This window comes from Mytilus galloprovincialis, chromosome 13 (genome assembly GCF_965363235.1).
Source record: "Mytilus galloprovincialis chromosome 13, xbMytGall1.hap1.1, whole genome shotgun sequence".
In the NCBI taxonomy this organism is placed as follows: domain Eukaryota; kingdom Metazoa; phylum Mollusca; class Bivalvia; order Mytilida; family Mytilidae; genus Mytilus; species Mytilus galloprovincialis.
Window position 1 is genome coordinate 53,029,053 of NC_134850.1, and position 10,357 is coordinate 53,039,409.

General features: G+C 34.7%; 1 long non-coding RNA gene across 2 annotated transcripts; it reads left to right on the forward strand.

Moving 5' to 3' along the window:
- The first annotated feature begins 229 nt into the window (after positions 1-229).
- Positions 230-7,450, forward strand: LOC143056348 (uncharacterized). 2 transcript variants are annotated; one of them, XR_012972306.1, is made up of 3 exons: positions 230-527; positions 1,608-1,715; positions 7,292-7,450. It is a non-coding gene; the product is annotated as an uncharacterized LOC143056348 (long non-coding RNA). The 2 variants fall into 2 exon arrangements; XR_012972305.1 differs by having other exon boundaries at positions 232-493.
- Positions 7,451-10,357: the final 2,907 nt, after the last annotated feature.

Here is a 10,357-nt window from a genome sequence, read left to right on the forward strand (position 1 = left end):
TGAAATACATACATAGGACGTGTATGATGATAGGTAGGCACTTAAAGTTAACCATCGAGAGACGTTAACCACCGAGAGTCGGTTTTTAGACCCGCCCAGTGCACCTAAGCACGCCTACTTTTGGAGCTCTTTAGTATGAAGATAAGAAAAATATACGAAATTACGGAACTGTATACCCTGTTTTATCCTTGTTGTTGGTGTTTCTTGCGCATGCGCACAAAGCACGGTGATAGTTACGGTTACTGATTCAGGAACCTTGTATATTATATACGTTTAATAAACTGGATCCTTGTTGTGTTCAGTTATCGATACACTACGATGGAATTACGGACCAGTTTAACATAAACATGGTAAATAGATAGACAGCTGATAATCATAATTGATTAAGAAATAACCTGGAAGAAGAAATGAGTTAACTATTGATTACAACAGAGACGAGAATGCCATCGTGTTTGTTCTGCTAAAAAAAAAAGCAGGAACATTGGAGTTTATGGTTAGATTTTAAATATTTATTGTCTCCAAACTGGGTAAATTTGATATAGTAACACCCCCCCTTTTTTTAAATAACTCGGAGAACCACACATCTCGCTCGCTTAACAAAGTAACAATAAGAAATAATTATTGTTAGTTTCAAGAATAATTAATCGTCAAAACTTATCCCCTCCCCGACATCAAAGGAAGTTAAATGTATTATCCCCAAATTAGACCAAATTTTTATGATATAAGGACGTCTTGACAGGCTATTATTTTATTTTGTTTTGTTGGTTTTTTTTTTGCTTTGACGTCTTCCTCCTGTATGAAAAAAAAACATAATAGACCCCCCCCCCCTTTTTCCCCATAATATAGCTTTTTAAGAAGTCATAATTATTTGGACTACCCCTGAATATATTTCAGACAGACTCTTCTCTAAAAAAATGTAAACGTGATTTGAGAGAAATCTTTGGAATAGTTTTTTAAATGATTTAATTATTATGTCATGTATATAATTGACATTAACATAGTTATAAACTGAGACTACTAGTATAACACATAGTGTTATAGTAATCTCAGCTATAAACTTTCCATTGTATTGACCAATATGACTAACTCATATGCTCTTTCCCATAAATGTCACAATATCAATATATTACAGTAAAACTGATAGTTTGATGACATTGTTTAAGACTATTGACCTCAGGTCAGCCTAAACTGAGTTTAAAACTGTAATTTATTCATTAAAACAGTTCAAGACATGTACCTTCTGAAATGTGATTGCATCAAAATTAAACCTAAGGCATAACATACTTAGTGTGCAGGAAGTGCCACCAAATAAATACTGATTTGTAAAATTAGATGATGATATTTGTGAAGTCAAAGATATTATAGCTAGTTATAACTGGTTTTAGATATAAATCTGAGTAAAAGGTTGATTTATATGTGCTCTTTCATGTTTAGATTATAATTTAAATTTAATCTTTTGAAGTTTTTTTTATAATATTAAGACATTAAAATCACAATTATTTATTTATACACAAAAAAATAATGTTTGTCCTTTTTTAGTTGAATGACTGTACACAAACATTATACACACATAATTTTGATAATTCTGTAATGGTTTTTTTCTATAGCCCCAGAATGTGACAAAAGACTTATTAATCCAGATTTACAAAAAATAGAAATAGTTCAGCTACCATAAGACTGCTATGACAAAAAATTTGCAATTTCCAGAATTTGAGGTAGAGTATAGTTAGGAATAGTTTGATTATGCAGATGCTTAGTTTGCCATAAACAATTATGCCCTTGATACAAAAGCAGAGGAAACAAAAAAGTATGAAAATAGTTGAAAAAAGTAATCATTATTACCTAGTCATATACTGTAAATAGAAAAAGAGAAAAGCACTGGTTATGATTTGGTATTTTTAATAGCATTATCATTTGTCCACAACTTGGAATATATACTGGATTGAGCTTGACATTTATTTAATATCATTGACACATGGTTGCAAGAAATGAAAGATGGTAATTTAAACCTAGCAATTTTATTAAGATTTAAAAAAAAGCTTTTGATTTGGTAGAATATGATTTTCTTTGTTTAAAGCTCGACATGTATGGATTTAGTGAGACTACTGTTAGTTTTTTTAAGTCGTACCTGAATAACAAAAGGTATACATTTGTAATGTTAACTCTGAACAACAACATGTAAAATTTGGTGTTCCCCAATGTTCTATACCTTGTCCTCTATTGTTTGTGCTATTTATAAATGACCTTCCCTTATGCATTAAAAATTGTGAAACAGACCTATATCGTTGTATATGCTGATGACACCACTATTCATAAATCAGGGGGAAACATCTAGAAAATATAAATGATGATGTTCAAGAAGATTTATACAGGGTTGAAGAGTGGTGTAAAATGAATAACATGTTCATAGATGCAAATGAAACAAAATGTTTGATTACTGGAACAAAGCAGAAACTATTCAGACTTTTCAACCAAACTTGATAATAAATTAAAGTACATGTATTACAAAATTCTTCATGTGAAAAAATATTAGTTTCAAAATTGACAGCCCACTAAGTAACTGGAGAAATCAAATTGACCAAGGTTGTGCTAATATATCATCCAGAATATACCATCTTTTTTAAATACATTTTTTTTATATAACTGCAAGAAAACATAATACAATGGGTGTTCTGCTCCTAATTGACTACTGGGATGAATGTAAAAATTGAGGGATAACAAGAATTTTAAAAATCCAAAAAAAGGGCAGCATGATAAATTCTAGATGCAGATCCGTTATCCCTCTTGGTATATAGGAGCACTATATTCTATGTTAACCTCCGCCAGTAGGTATAAACAAATACTGTTGATAGACGGTATATAGGAGCACTATATTCCATGTTAACCACCGACGGTAGGTATAGACAAATACTGGTGATAGACGGTATATAGGAGCACTAAATTGTATGTTAACCACCGACGGTAGGTATAGAAAAATACTGTTGATAGACGGTATATAGGAGCACTATATTGTATGTTAACTACCGACGGTAGGTATAGACAAATACTGTTGATAGACGATATATAGGAGCACTATATTGTATGTTAACCACTGACGGTAGGTATAGCCAAATACTGTTGATAGACGGTATATAGGAGCACTATATCTTATGTTAACCACCGACGGTAGGTATAGACAAATACTGGTGATAGACGGTATATAGGAGCCACTACCGACAGTAGGTATAGACAAATACTGTTGATAGACGGTATCAAAGAGCACTATATTGTATGTTAACCAGCGACGGTAGGTATAGACAAATACTGTTGATAAACGGTATATAGGAGCACTATATTGTATGTTAACTACCGACAGTAGGTATAGACAAATACTGTTGATAGACTGTATATAGGAGCACTATATTGTATGTTAACCATCGACGGTAGGTATAGACAAATACTGTTGATAGATGGTATATAGGAGCACTATATTGTATGTTAACTACCGACGGTAGGTATAGACAAATACTGTTGATAGACGGTATATGGGAGCACTATATTATATGTTAACTACCGACGGTAGGTATAGACAAATACTGTTGATAGACGGTATATAGGAGCACTATATTGTATGTTAACTACCGACGGTAGGTATAGACAAATACTGTTGATAGACGGTATATTGGAGCACTATATTGTATGTTAACCACCGACGGTAGGTATAGACACATACTGTTGATAGATGGTATATAGGAGCACTATATTGTATGTTAACTACCGACAGTAGGTATAGACAAATACTGTTGATAGACGATATATAGGAGCACTATATTGTATGTTAACCACTGACGGTAGGTATAGCCAAATACTGTTGATAGATGGTATATAGGAGCACTATATCTTATGTTAACCACCGACGGTAGGTATAGACAAATACTGGTGATAGACGGTATATAGGAGCCACTACCGACAGTAGGTATAGACAAATACTGTTGATAGACGGTATCAAAGAGCACTATATTGTATGTTAACCAGCGACGGTAGGTATAGACAAATACTGTTGATAAACGGTATATAGGAGCACTATATTGTATGTTAACTACCGACAGTAGGTATAGACAAATACTGTTGATAGACTGTATATAGGAGCACTATATTGTATGTTACCCATCGACGGTAGGTATAGACAAATACTGTTGATAGATGGTATATAGGAGCACTATATTGTATGTTAACTACCGACGGTAGGTATAGACAAATACTGTTGATAGACGGTATATGGGAGCACTATACTATATGTTAACTACCGACGGTAGGTATAGACAAATACTGTTGATAGACGGTATATAGGAGCACTATATTGTATGTTAACTACCGACGGTAGGTATAGACAAATACTGTTGATAGACGGTATATTGGAGCACTATATTGTATGTTAACCACCGACGGTAGGTATAGACATATACTGTTGATAGATGGTATATAGGAGCACTATATTGTATGTTAACTACCGACGGTAGGTATAGACAAATACTGTTGATAGACGGTATATGGGAGCACTATACTATATGTTAACTACCGACGGTAGGTATAGACAAATACTGTTGATAGACGGTATATAGGAGCACTATATTGTATGTTAACTACCGACGGTAGGTATAGACAAATACTGTTGATAGACGGTATATTGGAGCACTATATTGTATGTTAACTACCGACGGTAGGTATAGACAAATACTGTTGATAGACGTTATATTGGAGCACTATATTGTATGTTAACTACCGACAGTAGGTATAGACAAATACTGTTGATAGACGGTTTATGGGAGCACTATATTGTATGTTAACCACCGACGGTAGGTATAGACAAATTCTGTTGATAGACGGTATATAGGAGCACTATATTGTATGTTAACTACTGACGGTAGGTATAGACAAATACTGTTGATAGACGGTATATAGGAGCATTATATTGTATGTTAACTACCGACAGTAGGTATAGACAAATACTGTTGATAGACGGTATATGGGAGCACTATGTTGTATGTTAACCACCGACGGTAGGTATAGACAAATACTGTTGATAGACGGTATATACATTGTAGGAGCACTATATTGTATGTTAACCACCGACGGTAGGTATAGACAAATACTGTTGATAGACGGTATATAGAAGCACTATATTGTATGTTAACTACCGACAGTAGGTATAGACAAATACTGTTGATAGACGGTTTATGGGAGCACTATATTGTATGTTAACCACCGACGGTAGGTATAGACAAATTCTGTTGATAGACGGTATATAGGAGCACTATATTGTATGTTAACCACCGACGGTAGGTATAGACAAATACTGTTGATAGACGGTATATAAGAGCACTATATTGCATATTAACCACCTATGGTAGGTTTAGAAAAATACTGATAATAGACGGTATATAGGTGCACTGTATTATATGTTAACCACCGACGGTAGGTAGAGAAAAATAGTATTGATAGACGGTATATAGGAGTACTGTAATGCTTGTTAACCACCGATGGTAGGTATAGACAGGTACTGTTGATATACGGTATATAGGAGTACTGTATGGCATGTTAACCACCAACGGTAGGTATAGACAAATACTGTTGATAGACAGTATATAGGAGGACTATATTGCATGTTAACCACCGACGGTAGGTATAGACAAATACTGTTGATAGACGGTATATACGAGCACTATATTGTATGTTAACTACCAACAGTAGGTATAGACTAAAACTCTTGATAGACGGTATATAGGAGCACTATATTGTATGTTAACCACCGACAGTAGGTATAGACAAATACTGTTGATAGACGGTATATAGGAGCACTATATTGTATGTTAACCACCGACAGTAGGTATAGACAAATACTGTTGATAGACGGTATATAGGAGCACTATATTGTATGTTAACTACCAACAGTAGGTAAAGACTAAAACTCTTGATAGACGGTATATGTAATAGCACTATATCGTATGTTAATCACCGACGGTAGGTATAGACAAATACTGGCGATAGACGGTATATAGGAGCACTATATTGTATGTTAACTACCGACAGTAGGTATAGACAAATACTGGTGATAGACGGTATATAGGAGCACTATATTGTATGTTAACTACCGACGGTAGGTATAGACAAATACTGTTGATAGACGGTATATAGGAGCACTATATTGTGTTAACCACCGACGGTAGGTATAGACAAATACTGTTGATAGACGGTATATAGGAGCACTATATTGTATGTTAACCACCGACGGTAGGTATAGACAAATACTGTTGATAGACGGTATATAGGAGCACTATATTGTATGTTAACTACCAACAGTAGGTAAAGACTAAAACTCTTGATAGACGGTATATGTAATAGCACTATATCGTATGTTAATCACCGACGGTAGGTATAGACAAATACTGGCGATAGACGGTATATAGGAGCACTATATTGTATGTTAACTACTGACAGTAGGTATTGACAAATACTGGTGATAGACGGTATATAGTAGCACTATGTTGTATGTTAACTACCGACGGTAGGTATAGACAAATACTGTTGATAGATGGTATATAGGAGCACTATATTGTATGTTAACTACCGACGGTAGGTATAGACAAATACTGTTGATAGACAGTATATAGGAGCACTATATTGTATGTTAACTACCGACAGTAGGTATAGACAAATACTGTTGATAGACGGTTTATGGGAGCACTATATTGTATGTTAACCACCGACGGTAGGTATAGACAAATACTGTTGATAGACGGTATATAGGAGCACTTTATTGCATGTTAACCACCGACGGTAGGTATAGACAAATACTGTTGATGGACGGTGCAAAGGAGTACTATATCGTATGTTAACCACTGACGGTAGGTATAGACAAATACTGTTGATAGACGGTATATAGGAGGACTGTATTGTATGTTAACCACCGACGGTAGGTATAGACAAATACTGTTGATATACGGTATATAGGAGTATTGTATTTTATGTCAAACATCGACGATAGGTATGGACAAAATCCGACAAATACTGTATACAGACAGTGTATAGAAGTACTGTATTGTATGGTAAACACTGACGGTTGGTATGGACAATTTCTGTATCATGCATCAATTGTAAATAAAAGTATCATGTGAGTGACACAGGCTCATTGAAGCCTCTAGTTTTGATATTATTAATGTGGAGATCTGGTCTAATTTATCATTTTCTCTATTACATGCATGATAACTGCACCAATTGAATTGAAATAAAAGTGATAATATTTCTGTTGTAGGTTATCAAGATTTAGTGTTTCCATACAAGTGACAAAGATTGAACAACAAAAACATCTCAAACTTTACAGGACAGAGTAGACTTTTTTCACTGTGCTTAGTTTTGTCTTTATGTCTAAATTATGATACCTTTGAAAAAACCAATAAAATATGGAATAACATTTATTTCTATCTTATAAAGTGGAGTGAAGAAATAAGGGGTCATTGAAAACATAAGAATATATTGCTATCATATATGCAGATCAGCAGCCCATACATTTGCTATAGCACATAAATATGGGACCAATAATTTCAAGTTGCCTTTTAAAAAAGACCTTATTAATGTTATGCGAGATACCACCAAAAACCACTAGGTGTTGATCAAATGATATTGTAAATAAGAGGGTTGTCCAAATATTTCCAACAGCTGTTTGATATACACTACCTTAATCAAACCACAATGGTAAAAAAACAGTTTTGGTCAGTCTTAAAAGAAGCAAATATAATTTAGAAAAAGTGCAAGCTGTTGATAAAAACTACAAATAACTGCCAGTCCTAAATGTGGGTGGAGATTACCATTTAGCACAAATGAGTTTCTGGACTAAAGAAAGTAATTTCGGCACAAACCGATTATACCCTTTCAAAAACTATGTGTAGTCCCTTTTATAAAAGTGGCAGATTATCTTTCTATCTAGAGTATCTATGACAACTAACTGCTGCTCCTAGTGACGTTAGTCTTTGGTTTTTGAAAAGATTGGATATATTGTCACAATTCTTTTCTAAGTTACCGGTCTGATAAACAGGAAGTAGCCAGATTAGCTACTAAATATATGCACACTGAAATACAGTCCCTTAAAATTCCCATGGCTGTGTACATGTTCAGATACGAACTATGAAAATTTTGTTTATATCTTTAGAGAAGTAAAATCAAGTATGTATGTCTTTAGTTTTGTCAAATTGCTGTCTTGTTTTGTCCTGTTATTAGGTAACAGTATTGATACAATACTGTAAAAATACGGAGATGTGGTATGATTGCCAATGAGACGCCTACATGTATCCACTCAAGTTCAAATAAAGTGGATGTAAGCAGTTATATGCAACCATACAGCCTTCAACAATGAGAAAAATCATATCAAATAGACCCTTGTAAATAGGTGTTGATCAAATGATATTGTAAATAAGAGGGTTGTATATTTCATGACGGTATAATACTAAACCCCTAACAGGAGGGATTGTGCCTGATATTCATATGATGAAGACATAATCTTTCAATCAGTTTAATTAAGGTCTGGTTCTGGCATGTCAATAACTGCTAGTAGTCTGTTGTTATTTATGTATTATTGTCATTTTGTTTATTTGCTTTTGTTTCATATTCTGACATCGGACTCGGACTTCTCTTAAACTGAGTTTTACTGTGCGTATTGTTTCGCGTTTGTTTTTTCTACATTGGCTACAGGTACAGGGGAGGGTTGAGATCTCAAAAAACATGTTTAATCCCGCCGCAATTTTGCGCCTGTCCCAAGTTAGGAGCCTCTGACCTTTGTTAGTCTTGTATGATTTATAATTTTAGTTTCTTGTGTATAATTCGGAGCTTAGTATGACGTCCATTATCACTGAACTAGTATAAATATTTGTTTAGGGGCCAGCTTACGGACACCTCCGTGTGCGGGAGTTTCTCGCTACATTGAAGATCTATCGGTGGCCTTCGGCTGTTGTCTACTCTATGGTCGGGTTGTTGTCTCCTTGACACATTCCCCATTTCCATACTCAATTTTATAGTATGATTTACATCTTCAATAATCACGAAACAATCAGAGACAAGTTTGGGTCTAAATCTGTATGTCCCACATAATCAAATTGACCGAAGAGAGAGGCGAAAGATACTAAAGGCTTATTCAAACACATAAGTCAATAATAAACTGACAAAACCACGGCAAAAAAAAAGAGAAAGATTAAAAAACAAACAACAGAATGCAAAACACAACAAAGAACATCACAGACTGAACAAAACGAACCTCGCCAAAAAACTGGTGTGACCAAATGACTAATTTATCTCAGCCTTACATTATTTAGCAGACCCTTTATTATACCAAACCAAACAAAGTTCTTTATGGTACAATGTTTTTGATCCATCGGTCTGTCAGTCCTGTTCTCGTTATTGCAACTCCTCTGAAACCACATAACAGAGTTTTATAAATCTTTGTAGATAATGAGGAAATTATGAAATTATCAATTCATTGATTTCCTATATACTCCTACAACAGTTTGTCATAAAATCTGTCTAAAGACCACAACAGAGTTTCATGAATTTTTTAGATAGCTAGGACATGCTATGTAAATGTGCATATTGGCAGAAAATCATGATTAAAATTTTTATGCCCCACCTACGATAGTAAATGGGCATTAGTTTTTGTTGAAGGTCAGGTCCAATAAACTTGAAACTTAGTACATATGTTTCCAATAATACGTTTTTTTCTAAGCTTAATGCCGAAGAAGGTTTTTTCCCCTATTTCACGGTCCACTGAACAAAGAAAATGATAGGGCAAGTGGGGAACGGTGTACGATGGACACATTCTTGTTTTTGTCGAGCCTGCGACTTTTGTCGCAGAAAGCTCGACATAGGAATGGTGATTCGGCGGCGGCGGCGACAGCGTTAGTTCACTTCTTAAAAGCTTTATATTTTAGATGGCGAACGACCTGGATGCTCCATACTTTAAATACAGATGCCTTAAGTTTGGAAGTTTCCGTCTGTCACATGTCCATTGTCCTTGAACTCATTTTCATGGTTCAGTGACTACTTGAAAAAAAGTTAAAAGTTTTTGTAATTTCTCTCATATTATGGGTAACTATGTTTAGTATTTCCGTACCTTGGTCAGCATGCCCATCAGACAGTTTTCACTTGACCTCGCCATCATTTCATGGATCAATGAAAAGGGTTAACTTTTTGGTGGTCAAGTCTATATCTCAGATATTATATGAAATATGTCTTGTATATTTGGTGTATGGAAGGATTGTAAGGTGTACATGTCCAACTGACAGGTGTCATCTGATCTTGACCTCATTTCCTTGGTTCAATGGTCAAAGTTAAG